The sequence below is a fragment of the Phoca vitulina genome, unplaced genomic scaffold, assembly GCF_004348235.1.
Source record: "Phoca vitulina isolate PV1807 unplaced genomic scaffold, GSC_HSeal_1.0 scaffold5, whole genome shotgun sequence".
NCBI lineage: Eukaryota > Metazoa > Chordata > Mammalia > Carnivora > Phocidae > Phoca > Phoca vitulina.
The window spans coordinates 27,796,738-27,812,946 of NW_022589708.1; positions in this window are offsets into that span (position 1 = coordinate 27,796,738).

The following is a 16,209-nucleotide window of genomic DNA, read 5'->3' on the forward strand; positions in this document are numbered from 1 at the left end:
AGATGTTCTTATCATTATGCAGAGCAACTTAAAAAAAATACATCCCTTTATCAATTTGCCCTCAAACTAGGAGAAATTAGAAATAAGAACACTTGTTATAGATTTGGGTAAAAGGAAATAGTATGATTAGAATCAAACAAAATGAGAACGCCCATATAGCACTGGAAACATGAGGTATTCCAGTCTCTTTTAGAAAGCAGGATGGCAAGTAACTATTAAGTTAAAAATACTCTTCCATCTATAATACCCACTCCAGTCATCATATAGGAATGAAATATCTGTATAGATATATATAGATATGAGTATTTCACGAAGCATTGCCTGATTATATTTCATGTTGGATTGTTTCAAGTTGCAAAAAGAAAACTGAGTGGAAACAAATGAAAGCGTAGGCTTTCATACGTGAATGGTTGAATTCATATGGTGTATTCTTACCATGCTCTATAATGCAGCCACGAGAGATAAGAGAGCTAGACCATCTGATATGGTAGAAGTATTTTCATGTGCTATTAATAAATGAGCAAGTAAGTTACATAAAAGTCTTATTATATAATCTTATATTTATAAAAAAGATAAATAATCCCTATTATACATGTGCATAGGTGTGTGTGTGTACATGTATATATATACACATACAGATATTTACACGTGTGTATGTGTATCTGTGTATATTTTCACTTGCAATTACACAAACATGGTAAAATGCCTAAAAGATGAATATTTTGGTCATTATGGGTCACTGGGGAGCAAGAGGAGTGTGAGGAGTACGAGAAGGGATCCAAATAAAAAAGTATAAGAGAACAGTAGTACTACACTAAACCCTCCAGTATATATACAGCTAAACACATATATATCATCACCCTTAGTATTATGTAAAATAACATAGACATGTTTAAAGGAATGATTGAATGAAAGTAATGAAAAGGGACTAAGCACAGAAACCTTGTGAACAAATCAAAATACCATTTTGAACAAGTTGAAACTATTAAATTACAAATCAATTAAATAATTTCTGACACTAAGAGTACCTAGGTCAACTCTCCCTATTATAGTACAGAGATCACCAGGTGCTTTCGCAGTAATTGTCTCATGTTAAACTCACCACCCTGCCTATGATTAAATATAAGGATGAAAAACAAGAATCCAGAATCGCTATCATTAGGCATAGCTTGTAACCAATTTTGTATATTTAGTTTAAGAAATTGATATGGGGCGCCTGGGTGGCTCAGTTGGTTGAGCGACTGCCTTCGGCTCGGGTCATGATCCTGGAGTCCCGGGATCGAGTCCCGCATCGGGCTCCCTGCTCAGCAGGGAGTCTGCTTCTCCCTCTGGCCCTCCCCCTCTCATGTGCTCTCTCTCTCTCTCTCTCAAATAAATAAATAAAATCTTTAAAAAAAAAAGAAATTGATATGCTTTCAGGTCAGATTTTAAAGTCATCTACTAAGAGAAAAGTTTACATTATAAACTTTCATTCAAAATTTCCTGCCATCTTATAAGGCCACCAAATCTAAAAGATGCCAAAAGCAAACCATAGAAATGAATACTTAGAAACGAGAGGCTGTGCCTGAGGATTTCAGTATTCTACCCATGAAGCTGGCACTAACATTCTTTTAAAAGAGACCCAGCTGAACTGGGAATGAAGAATCACAGCTTCTAATCTCGGCTTTGCTGAGAGCTTGCAATGTGACTTTGAGTCAATCACTTGACCCTTCTGAGCTTCTGATTCCCTGTAGGTAATAATCCTGGCCTTATCTCCCTCATTGTTTCAAAAATAAAATGAGGATGATTTATGTGAAAGCACTTTGAATAGTAAAATGTGCTATATTATTATTCAAACAAGGCATTATCCTCTCAAACCTGCTTAGCAAGGGGTTGTAAATGAAATACTGCATATTAATGCGATCCCGGGCTTCAGAGAACTTGGATTCTCTGGGCACCGTTACAGTCTCGACTGTTTTTCAGCACAGCATAAATTATGTGCTCCTAACAAGTCTTCAATACCCTTCGGAAGCCTGAGAGGCCAGTGTGAAGCCGCTTAGTGCCCCCCAAATAGGTACCACTGAAGAGAAAGGAAGAGTGTTTCAGAAAAACAGTGAACGGGGTCTGCCTGCCAAGTCTGCGCTCGAGCTGCAGTTTCTCATGCGCACGGGTGTTGAGAATAAAGGAAGCATGTCTAAAAACCCAAGTCTAGGCAGGAATTTCCACACCCTCTGGGTAGTTCTCCGAGTTACTATTACATATGCATGTCCGCGCGTAAGTGTGAATATACACAAACATGACATTACAAAAGCAGATAGCTTTTCCACGTTACACACCCAATTCACAAAATGGCACCACTTCCACAAACCGTATTTGCTACTGTAGTTGGGTCCTTTTTCAAGGATGTTTTGTGCACTGTGGATGCCAGAGTCATCAACCCATTCGGGAGCATTCTAAGATATCCACAAAGTACGCTTTTTCACAACTGGATTGTGTAGGTTGCATCTCAGAAATTATTTTTCTACTTATGCATCTCAGAAATGTCTGTGTAGTTTGTTATTGTTATTATTGTTTTTAAAATATTAGAGCGTTGAAATGAGGCAAGACTTGGAAAAATTGGGTCATAGATTTTCTCAATCTGGGACCCTGACTCAACCTGGGAATTCTCACGGGCGTTTTATTAGAACCACTGAATCTGCTCATTACCTGTGAGGTTTCAAAGGAAGTCAGATCCCTCGAACAAGGTTCCCCTTGTGTGTCCAAGCGCACCTTGGGCTTTATTCTTCTTACCAGCCCATAAAGGTAATAGCAACACACTCTGGGCACACAGTAAAAAAGCCTCATTCCTGGTTGCCAAAGCCCTCAGGGCTGTCGTTCTTCACTCATCATGGCTCCTGGTAGGCCTGTCACCGCCAGGGAAGAGTTTTTCTCCATATACTATAACTTAGTGGTGAAGGGTCAGTGTTATAATGTCCGAGAGATCTGAACTGGCATCCCAGCTCAAGCACTTAGGTGACTTCGGGCAAGTCTGTTAACCTCTCGGATCCGATTTCTTCATCTGGCAGAGGGGCATAATAGTTTCTAACGAAAAGGATGATGGTGAGTGTTAAGTGAAATCATGCCTGGAAGGTGTTTAGGACAGTTCCAGGCACGTCACGGGCACTCAACTGATGGCACCTGGCAGGAAGAGTAAAACAGCCACCGTAGCAGCCGAGGCCGCTCACCACCACCGTTGTAGCAAAGTCAATGGTTAGCCCATTAAAAGAGAACAAAAACAATTTATTCCCAAACTTAAAGGGAGGCAAGCTCTACACATCAATTAGTAAGAGTGGAACTATGCAGACAGCTTTCCTGTCCACAAATCACAGGTAAAGCTACATAAAATCTCTACGAGGAAGACAGGGTCTCCACTCCCCCGGGCAACTCCTGAACAGCTCCATGGCAAAGCAAGAAGGGAAAATGAGATCTAAAACCTGCACCTTTGAAGCATTTGTACATGTAACTTAAGATGTACGTGATGTTACAAAACACTGTAGATCCATATGTATATCTAGAATTGTAAACTCTAGGTTCGAAGAACTCATCTCCCTGCCCCTGGTATGACTGCTCAGCATCATAATATCTTCATTTTTTAGTCTTGTCTTTTAAAGACGAGATCAAGCTTGTCTGCATGATTCCTGTGGGCGTAGTGGGGACATAGCTCTGCACAGCTGGCATTGAGAGAATCCTGATTTATAGCATTTGCCAATTTCCATGGTGTAAATACTCCACCTGAGACTCACCAAGAGCAAAACTGAGAAGAGACACAGATGACCAGTGGGAGCCAACCTCATCAATGCGTATGTGGGGCAAGCATGGGGCGGGGGGGGAGATGTTATCCAGACAAAGATTTCAGTTCTCTAAACCAATCAGGTCACTCCCACTCTAAATTGTCTGATTCTGTTTCTCTCTTCAGCCTGAATTATTTCCATTCGCTTAAGTTTCCCACTGATCTTACCTTCTTGTCTCTGTGTCCCTCCAGGTGCTCTGCTATGAATTATGAACAATCTGTATGTATCCTTCTGACTGTAAAAATAATGAAAGAGAGGTGTACAGAAATCAGTCATTTAGGGAGATATGGATACCTGGATTTCCAATAGTGCCATTATAAAACAAGCTTATTTTAGCCAAGGTTCACTATGGTACGTGTCCAGAGTAAGTTGCCAATATTCAAGGTCAGGTCCTTAGAAGTGCACATATGGCCCATTTCCAACATGAGTTAATATGGTCTATCAACTTCTTTCTCTACCCAATCCAGTCTGCACGCTGCTGCCAGAAATACCTTCCTGAAATAACACTTGGATCACAGTCCCTGCTCAAAAATTCTAGTGGTTTCTCAGTCCTTCAGAAAAAGCCCAAACCCTTCACCTCAAGGTCTCTCGCAGCCAGAACGTCAATGGCTTCAGGTGCCCACATCTCTCATGATCTCTTCACCACAGCCTACTCACCATCCTCTCTGCCCTTGTACACCTGCCTTCCTTTATGTAGCGAACATTTCAATTTACCTTTGCTAAACTCACACGCTTTCTTTCATTCTGACCTCAAATTCTGTAACTCTCTTCTATCCACCTGATTTGATCTTCCCTCCTCTGAATTCGTCCCTCTGTCTTGTCTTTACCTCCCAAATCACTCACACTGCACACTGCTGGCATTGAACCTATTTGTTTTTGTAACCTCCTCAGATGGACAAGCAGCATGCAAAGCACCAGGACCACGTCTTTGACCATCCTGCCCGCACTCTCCAGTAGAACTTTCTGCAATGATGTTAGTGGTTTTTATCCGCACTACTCAGTGTGATAGCCCTAGGCATACATGGCTATTGAGCACATGAATGTGGACAGAGCAACTGAGGAACTGAACTTTATTTCCTTCAATTCATGAACATTTAAGTTGAAATAGTCACAGATGACTAGTAGCTACATATTGGCCAACACAGCTAGACCCTCTCTAGAATGTAGTGCAGCATCTTCGACTCTGCCTCTGATCAATATTTGCTGAAGGAATTGATGAGATTCCCTTTTGTCACAGCTTAACCCCAAAACTGATTTCTAGCTCATCTCTAACTTCTAATTATCTTTCCTTACAGTTATAGCCACATCATAATCCCCCAAAACCCTTCTGGTGACACCTTAGCAACAACAGCCACTGGACGGAATTTTTGTGATCACAAGAATGCAGTCTGCTTGCGGCCCGCTAAGACTCAAAGGTGAGCACCAAGCATGCCAGGAATGGAGCATTTGAGAGCCAACTACTTCTTTTCGCAGGCTCCTCTCCCCTCTCAAGGGCCAGGGTGCTAAAGCCTCCATGTCGAAGTCTACACTGAGACTTTCTAGAAACTGTCCTACCACTTTTGGATCATTTTTGCCGTGCTATTTAAGTTCAGTGAAAGTCTAAATTTCAGTTTCCCATAGCTGAAACATAGTTAAGTCCTGGTAAAAAATATAAAATAATTTGCAGCAAATAACCTCGTTTATTTTTGCTCATTCACTTGCACAGATGGGACAACAGTTCGTTTGCAATTTAAGGAATTTAAAATAATGTAAACACTCTGTCTCAGCAATGTTGAAGAAAAACTAGAAAATTCTTCCTCTCAAACAACTTGGAAAATGCTACACTTCATTGAGAAATAACTCTGAATAGAATTTTAAAGAAAACAGATATCAATGAGCCCAGGGCACCCACTCTACATTTAACAAATATAATCACTGCAATTTAGAATTGTTTTCATAAAACTATTAGTAAATCTTTGCCTACAGCAGAGATATCCAGAAATGTATTCTATTTCTGCAGCACTCCCCATTAATTAACAGAACCCTGACTTACAGGACTATTAAAATGTCTTTTACTTAAAATGAGCAAATTAAATTAGATCACTTCACTTTATAAACATAAAAAGTAAAATGCTGTTTTCATTCTTCACTCTGTAGTAGTCATTTAGAACAACGTAATGTAATAACATCTGTCTCATACAAAAAAAAATCAATTTCTGTAAGAAAAGGAAACATTTACTTATTTGCCTTGTGTTTTTATAGACACTGAGCTTTGCAGATGTCACTTTCCATGAATAATTCACCCCAGAATTTGGCCCAACTCCTTATTAGCTTCCATTTTTCAGAAGACATTCAGCATTGCATCACATGTCCTAGTGCGCACATGTGCACACATACACACACACACACACAAACTTAGTGTCAAATGTAATTAAATATTTTATAGTACAACCTAAGTCACAGCAGATACTTTTTATGAAGTTCATATTATGCTATAAATACTCTTTGTAGAAAAATTAGAAACCACTCATAGGCAGCTAGTCATTTTGTACTTTGCTTTCCATTCCCAAATAATCTTTGACTTCCAATTACATTGCACTATGGGACTTGTAATGCTACACAATGATTACATTGTTCTACTGCAAATTCCCAATATTGATATCAAAGGGAATACAAACCTTCCTCCAAGATAGTGACTAAAACATATTCACTGTCAAGTGGCAATTTCTCTAGCTCTAAGTGTAAATACTAGGCTATAAAAAGCAAGATATTTCTGATAGCCAGATTAACTATATGGCATGCTTAAATAAATACAATGTTGTTATTTCTGAACTCATATAGCACCCAAACTAAGCCAAAAGATGTTACCAGAATATATGATCAGGTAGAGATCATGCAGCCCTTTATGGTGTAGAGAATAATATGTATAAAATTATGAGTATGATGTATATAAATTTATATGTAGTGTCCTGATGAAGAGTTTATGAAGTTGTCCTATCTCTAAAATTTTCCTACACTCATCCACCTACTTTGATTTTCCTTACTCAGGTGCTTAGAAGCCCCTTTATACACAAAGTACAAAGGTCCTCTTTGCTTAGCTTGTTATATTTATCTCAGATTACGAATAAGTGGCAACTGTTTTCTTAGAATGTTACAGTGTACTAGAAATATTTTTTGTTTTTGTTTTAATTCTGAGTGTAGCTTCCAGGAAAATCAATTTGGTCTGACGTATATGGATATTCCATACTTGAGAAATGCCTACATTGATGTAACCTGCTGGGCAGATTGGCTGAAGGGCAGTTCGGGTTCATGTATTGAGCAGAACCTGTTCTAAACTCCTGAGACATTCACACTTCAGACAGCATGTTCACAGTCTAAAAACTTTCTTTACTTGCAAACACCCAGCGTGAGGTCTGCCCATATTTTAAACCAATTAGCATACGTTATATTCAAGGCAACATACATCCAAGTCGGTTAGTGTGTTTCAACAGTATCCAGACAATCTGAAGGCAGAATGTGGGTCTCGCTAACAGTCACAGCTGAGCCTAAGATTCAAAGCCAGGCCCAGGACCTAATTCATTAATCAATTGCACAAACCAATAAAAACTACTTCTCATGTTTAAAAAAGAGGCAAACGAGATTGTTTGGGTATAAGAGATAGAAAATCCTACTAATGAAGCCAAGTGGCTTTTTTTACTGGGACAAAAAAAAATACTCGAATACCTCATAAAATTGAAAAATACATTAACGAGTCAGTACAACTTAGCATTTAGACTAGAAAAAGGAAAATATTAAAAAGATGTCAACAATATTATTGCTATTAAGTCAAACCAAAAAGCACTCTATAAAATAGTAAATACAGCATGATGTAATTTTTTCTAAGAGGCGTAAATATAGAGAACAAGCTATTAAGGGTGATTATCCTCAATTGGTATATTTTCTTTTTTAAACCTATCTGTGCTTTTATCACTTTTTCTATAAGTAGGCATTCATGTTTAAATTTAAATAATTTAAATTTTAAAAAAACAACAACTGAGTGGAGCAGGTGTACAGTTGTAGTATAGTATTAACAACAGCAATAATAATCATAATGATAGCAAACCTCAGTGTTCACAGTATGTCTAACTATTAGCATACCGTTTGCTCCGATTATGTTTGTCATAAAAAATATTGCTCTAAAACCCTATTCAATATTTACCATGGGTTGGATATTTCATATTCACACAGTCAATCCACATTATCAAATTTGATGAAAATGTCCCATATTTTAAAACGAGGTTTTCAATCGGCTGTGATTCACTTCTCGTGAGTTGGTCTCACGGCTAAGTCATCACGCCTCTACCAGAGACCTGATATTGATGATGGCATTAGATTTTTTTCTCGACTGCCTATTTGCCGAAAGCTTACCTAACAAGTCACTTCATCCATTCATGGATGGAGCAGCTACCATGTGCTAGGCACACTACCTGGGATACATGCATGAGAGATATAGACATAAACATCATAAGATTCTGTCTCTTACAGTCATGCATGCTTAGTATACATGTAGGGAGATGCTGGGAGAGAGCAAGGAAGATGTGAAAACAACTAATTACAATATGGCATGGTATAGGCTAATAGAACAAAATACAAATTACTAGAGGAATAAAGGCAGGGGAAGGCCTTTCTGGAAAATAACGACATTCCTCTGAGTCTATTAAAAGCAAATTATGAATTCTAATGTCCACTAGGATCATACCACTTTAGCTCCCAGGAATGAATCAAATTAATATATATATACATATATACATTAGGCATAAAACTCAATGGAGCTTAAATTCTCCAGTGATCTCATAATGGGGATGGGAGTGAGGGTAGGGAGCTTTATGTCCTCATTTGCACAATTCTATTGGCAAGTATAACGGGGATTGCCAGGATATCAAGTTAGAGTATTTCCATGCTAGGTAACTCTTACCTCCTAGTTTTCCCATGATTCCTTATATGAGAAAACACACCTGGCCACCTCATCTGTTAGAATTTTTTTCCCTGATACAGAAAAGTTATTTCTGCCACCAATGAAAGCTAAGCCATGAAGCTTATTGAAACAGATGTGGCATAAGAAATGTTTCAATCAGAAAGGCAGTTAATGGAAAGCTACTTCTCTGAGCATGGCAGAGTGGAAAAGGCAGCACAGAAATGGTGGTCAATGATGGCAGAGCCAGATTCTGAAGTATCTAATCTCTCCCCCACCCCCCCGGCATCTTGGGAGACCCATGAACACTGGAGTTAGCAACATCCTTTCTCTGGTACAATCTAAGGCATGAGGAAGCTCCCATCTGTCTCTGTGACGATGCAGCAACAAGAGAGACGTCCTTTGGGAGTCTGCAGTAGCAGTTTTCAATGAGGGACACGCCCGAATCCTGTGAGCTCCAAAGGGGGCCCACAGAGTATCGGGAGGGCTGGAGGAAGTCTGGGTTGGAAGCAAGGGCAGGGGAGCATGGAGACATGAGACTGCAGGCCAATGTCTACGCCCACAAATGTCAGGTGTGGATATCAGCATGATCTCTCTCGAGGCCACACGGAGCCAGCCACATGTCAGCAGACCCCAGCAGGCCAGAACAGACAAACTTCCTCACCACAAAGCCAGAGAACAGCACACAGAACAAGGACCTGCATTCATAGAAGCCCGACTTGCCCACTGCCACAGGATTATATGATCTCCCTCAGCCCCCAACCCTGAGACATATGACACCATCCCGGGGAAGAGTAGGGAAACGGTTGAGAAATCTGAAAGACTGAACATTTACCCTAAAGAGACTGAGTCATCCAAAAGAAATGATCTAAACAGGAAGAGACAGAAATGCAGTTAATTAGCAAGATTAAAGCACCTCACCCCCACCCCTATGCCCCAATCAGCAGAATTAACAAGCTCAGGGAAAAATTAAATCATTATCAAAAGATTCCCCCAAGCTTCTGAAAAGCCTATGAAGGAATTATATGAAGTAGGAGTCACAGGGCAAATGTCATTTATCCTATTTCACTAACACCCAGCACTCAAAAGCCGGCCTCTTTGAAGCAAGGGGACCCTCCCTCAGTTGACAACTTGGACTGATCATGATAGAAAAGACGAGAGCCTCAGTCACTAGATCTTTGATGTCAATGCAGATAACTTACTCCTCAGCTGCTTGCTGCTGCTTGCCTTGCCTTGCCTGGCAAACTGGGTGGTCAGTGATGATGACTGGCCACAGTATCCATCCCTAGTTCAGTTGGTCTTATGTTATTACCCCTCGACTCACATTCCCTGATTCTTATGAGATGGATAAGAAGAAAAAAGTAAATGGTATTCATGAATTGGGTAGATGTTTTAGTAGAGTGTAAAAAATCTGGACTGGGAGGGGGCAGTAGACGACAGAGCTGATACTATTTTGTCACCAACTTTCCACTTAAGGTCCACCATTCAGGGAAAAGAATGTTGTCAAGTAAGTTTGGAGTGCCGGGTTGCATAACGTGAAGCAGACTTCTTCTCGGAAGGGCTACCACTAATAAACCTAATGTGCACATTGCAATGCTGAAAGGGCTAGCTATACGGTTTCTCAAACATATTCCAGTAGCCTACCGCTGCTGGCTGGCACCAGCTCATGAGACATTGTGGGCATCTCTTCCCAAATCTGAGATGGGCGATGTCACTGGGACTTTGAAATCTTAGCAATGGTGGGAGTATTTATACCACAGAAAGTGATAAACACTAATAGGGCTTTTTTCCTTTCCCTGGAAAGCTGGTTCTTAAACATTTACCAGCATACCATTTAGTCTCAGAAACTGCTTGTTAATAAAACATTCCACAGCATTGGTGTATTAGTATTCTATTGCTGCTATCGCAAATTACCACAAAGTTAGCGGCTTAAAACAACACAAATATATCACCTCACAGTCAGGAAGAAGTCTGACACCGTTTCACTGGGTTAAAATCCAAGTGTCAGCCCTCCCTTCCAGAGGCTATAGGAGATAGTATATTTTCCTGCCTTTTCCAGCTTCTAGAGCCATCTACATTCCTTGGCTCGTGGCCCTTCCTCCGTGGTCAAAGCCACCACCAACAGACCTAGTGCTTCTCACACTGCATCACTCTGACATCCTCTTCTGCCTCTCTCCTCCACTCTCAAGGTCCCTTGTGATTATATTGACCCACTTGGATAATCCAGAATAATCTCCCCATTTTCAAGTCAGCTGATTATCAACCTTAATTCCATATATAACCATAAATACCCTTTGCAATGTGAAGGACATATTCACAAGATCTGGGGATTAGGATGTGCTTATCTTTGAAAGGCCATTATTCTGCCTAACACAACTCTTGTTCAAGGAACACATGTTGGGGAGAGTCACAAAAGCCCTTTAATGGAAAGTGCATGGGCTACTCACTTTTCTAAATCATCTTGTATAAAGTATTTATCCCCATAGAGCCTCAGTGAATTGCTCCATGAAATGGGGATACTCTCTTATTTATCTAAGTTGTTTGGTCAAATATGATACTAGAAGTGACATTATCTTAAAAAATGATGAGGTTCTATACCTCTATATCATTATTATTAATACTAATACAAGGTTTTACTAAAGGTCAAAATAATTCCCATAACTTAAAACTCAATCATTCCCTACCTGCATGTTCTCAAAAAGATAGGCCCACTGCGAGGAGGAAAAGTGTATAGTAATAAGGCTAAGGACACATACTTAGACTTCAGTCCCCAGGTCACTGTAGATTTTCACTTGTGCCTAGATCTAGATTAGACCTCCTAGAGTCCTTTGAATTAATACAAAACCTGGGAAAACACAGGATCTTCGGGCCCTTTGGGAGTAGATCTGGACAAATTCCTCTTTATGGGCCACTCTTTCCTCTCTCTCCTACTTCAACTCGATAACATTTGTAAGCCATAAAACATAGACAAGTGGGCTGAGGTGGGGTAAAGGATAGGAATCATTTTTAATGTCCACTCCCTTTTAGATGTAACATGAAACCAAGATCCTTTCCAGGGAGAGTCATAGAACTAAACACACCGAATCCTAAGTGTTGATTCGTGAGTTTATGTCTCTCTGCATCTCAAATAAATGAGATTACTTACTAAGATGTAATTTTCACTTTTTGCTATTTATATATTTGGCACTTTGTCTTCTTTTGCCTGTTACATTACCACCACCCTTGAAAAAGAGTAGATGCACAGCTGGAAAAGAGATTAAAGAATGTATTTTTTAATGAACTATAGATTTTACATGGAAAATAAATCTTAATAAACGATGTGTTCATTTGACTGTGTAAAATTTTGAACCGTTTTACTGTCCTATGAAGAAAAACAAGATCTCTCTGGATGTCTTTGGCGAAGGCAAGTACTTGTAAGTTGTTAGTTATCAGCCTCTCATAAACCTGATCCTGTCCCAGGTTAGTTATATAATCCACCACTCTGGGGTTCCTGGAAGGGGTTCCACCTTTGGAATCTGTGTCAGGTTAAGCTGCCATCAACAAAACCAGCCAGGCAAGATGGTGACCTGGGCATAGCTAAGATCATGGAACAGAATCACTTTGTTTTGTTGTGAGTCGATTGTGAGCATTATGAGTGTCAGAGTTAGTCTTTCGTTTTGGGGCTTTCTCTGCTAACCCTGTCAGGGCCCAGACTAACTAAGCTTCTGTGGGCTAGTCCTGCCCTTGAAACACTGTGACATGTGAGTTTTCATTAGCTTTGCCTTCTTGAAAATGACAGAAGCCCTTAGGTTAGAAAAGTATGAGATTCACATGCATCAGGAGAAACAGCGAGCCGTGAAACCTAGAATTGTTTCCACAGAAAATGAGTAAAGAAAATGCTAAAAACCAAAATGTATTAAGTGGGAAGAGAGAGAAATAATTACAAAATTTGGATGGCGCCTTTCTTACAATCTCATAAGTATTTTGAAAGCAGGTATGTATATGTGACTTTCAGGTTCTTTTTTTTTCTAGGAGGAAAAAAATCACAACATCTGAGATTTCTTATTTTTCTACTTTTTTCCAAAAAGCTTGGCTCAGGCCCTGGGCTCATTCAACAAGGGCTAGTATGCTCAAAAAATCATTGAGCACAACCAGCATGATAGGACTGCTCAATTAAAAACAGCTATGTAGACTTCCAAAGGAAGAGGACTGTTTTATGCAAAGCCTTCAGATAATAAAGCAGATCCAAGAATATCCCTAAGGCAATTCTGGGAACTCTGGAAACAGAGGCCTCAGCAGGTGTAGGCTGGATCTTCTTCCCACTGTGCTTTCTCTACCTCATCACCAATGGAACTTGATTCCTCCCCTTAAGATTCACCTTCACCACTGAGCGCTCCTTGTTAATATCACCCAGTTCCAATCATTGGTGCATTCTGGCTCAGCTGCCCAGTAAGAATAGCTAAACTAGTTATGTGTTTGCCTGCTATGTGTAGTTTTACATGTTTCATCAGCAGCTGGACACATTGTTGAGAGGGTGCAACTGCTTGTCTCCTTTTCACATAAGATGGTAAATTCCTTTAAGGACAGAGACTCTATCTTCTTCCTGTGAAGATTCTACTCTTTCTTGTAAAACATTGAACACTTTGGGGTATTCATAAATCTCTTATTATAATGTTAATATTGATCACAGAAGCAGAAGTTTGAGTTCTATTCCATCAACTGGATTCCAATTTACTCTGTTTTAAAGAAAGGGCAACAAGTCTGTGAGAGAATCTGAGACTTTCTTCAGGGATGGTGGCCAGACATATTTAGCAGATTGGAGATATATAATCTTTGGGGAAACTAAGCCAACCAAGTCAAACTCTCTCCAAAATCTCAATGACTCCAGAAAGAAACACTCCCAAAGGGTTCTGAGAAAGTTTAGAAGAGATTAGGCAGAGCTAATACTGACATGAGTTTAGTAGGGGTAAATATGACACATATAATCAGCACTCAGTAACATTTATTTCACCCTCTTCTCTCATGTAGGTGAAGTATTTATCACACGTTGAGATGGAAGAACTGCATGTGCATAGAAATAGAGCCCGTGAGGAAACAAGGAAGGACTAATCTGAGCCTTCTCCACAGTACTGAATAAGGCTATTTCAGAAGGAAACCATTCCTCCTGGGTCTGTTTTAAAGCATGGCCAGAATCTCCAAAACTTGCCCTCATCAAGAGAGGAGGTCTGTTCTTCCCTTGAATTTGGGTGGGCTCATGAGAGGCTTGACTAAAAGGGTATAGTAGAGGTGACAATATGTGATTTCCAAGGCTAGGCCACAAAAGGCCACGTGGCTGCCACCTTTTTTTTTTCAGGAATAAACACAAGTCCAGAGTCACTGTGTCAAGAGTCCAACAACCCTGCAGCCACCATGCTGTGAGGAAGCTCAGACCACATAGAAAATCCCGTGCAAGAGTTCCAGTCGATAGAACCACCTAAGTGAGATCTTCTAGTTAGTTCTTTCTGCCATATGCCAGACATAAGTGTGAAGATGATTGTAGCCTCTAGAGTTTTGATTCATGCCCAATTATTCAAATCTTCCCTTGCTGAGGCCTCAGATATGGTGAAGCAGAAACAGACTGTCTCTGCTGTGTCCTGTCCAAATTCCCGACTCACCAAATATATGAGAATAAAATACTGTTTGATGCCTCCCTTCTTTTTCTGCTATGGGAAAGATTGAAAAGACAGGGCCATTAAGACTATGTCATTTCATTGACTATCAGATCACCGCATTTTCATGATTCAGTGGCAAATAATTTAATTATATCCATCGTCAGAAGAATGAACATCTAGTTCATCTAGTTTATAGTTTCTCATGCCAGAAACCATAGTTCTTATGTTTTGCTAAACCACCAAAAAAGATTTTGTCTCTGGTTGGCAAGTTTATACTACTTGTTTTTTCATTATCGGGACAGTGGAACACAGAGAGGTTCTATCCTCTCTGTGGGGAAACTGAGGACAGAGCTACATCCTCACTCGCAACTGGTGGCCTGAAGCAGAAATGAAGTGTCAACCCCAGCCTGACAGACCACACTCGAGAGATCAGGTGTCCCACTCCTGTCCCTTGAACAAATGATTAGTAGAAATAAGCAGCAAAATGTCTATTATTGAAATAACAGTAAGTTCAGCGATACCTCTGTATTAGCATACCAGCTGGAGAAAACATTTTTTACCTGAAGATACTTTGGCTAGAGACTCTCAGAATATTCACATTTTTTTCAAATATTGGAAGGAACGGTATTTAGAATGAGAGGAGAGGAGAAGTTAGAACAGGAAAAAGGCAGAGCAAGGCTAAAAAAAATCCAGAAAAATGCTGATTTAACCATTCTGAAAATGAGTCCAAAGTTTATTATGTTTAGTACCAGGTGTGCACTGTTTATTCCATTGAATAAATACTAATTGCGCTTCTATTTATGTAACATAAATATATCACACTTAAAACCCTTTTCAGGCTGCAAGCCAAAATGCCACATATTTCAATATGATTAAAAGTAATTTTTATTACTGAGCTTTAATAATATTTTCACTAAATAGAACTGACTTCATTGTTTTTATAATTTTATTAACCATATTTCAGATACCTGAATTCCAGACATATGGGATCCCAGTCTTTTGATTTGGCATGATTAAACCAATTAGATTATTTTAAGAATCCACCTAAGATAAGCTTCTCATTAATATACTTATTCATTATTGAGGGAAATTATTGAGGGGGTGGTCACAATTTGTTAAGCTTTAGTTCTGCTAGAACCCAAACTGGTTTCTCACATGGACCTCACATCTTAGACCCAATTCTGGGATTCCAACTCAACTTCATGGTTGGATAAAATAATTTTAAATCTGACACATTGGACACATCACTAATTTTGTCCATCAAGGAAGAAAGCATAAAGGAGGGACAGATTATAATCAGGTATTAATGAGGCTAAGGATCACTAAAGAAGTCTGGATTGCTCCAGGGTTCTACTGTAAGATGTGGCCGCAGGCACCTTCCCAAGACTTAGAAGAACTAACTCATAAATGCCAATTAGCAATAGGAAGGCAGTTGAAGGAATATGGACACATATGTGCAAATCCATCAGTATTCCTAGGAAAAGTATTCAAAATACATTGAGCAATGTCATGAAAAACAAAACGCTTCTCACCAAGAACCCATTCTTCATCTTTCCTTCCCATTTTGCTCTGTAGTTGATGAGATCAAAGAGCTATAAAGTGAACCATCTTCTTGTCCATCGACAGATGAATGGATAAAGAAGATGTGGTATATATATACAATGGAATATTATGCAGCCATCAAAAGGAATGAGATCTTGCCATTTGCAACGACGTGGATGGAACTGGAGGGTATTATGCTGAGCGAAATAAGTCAAACAGAGAAACACATGTATCATATGACTTCACTGATATGAGGAATTCTTAATCTCAGGAAACAAACTGAGGGTTGCTGGAGTGG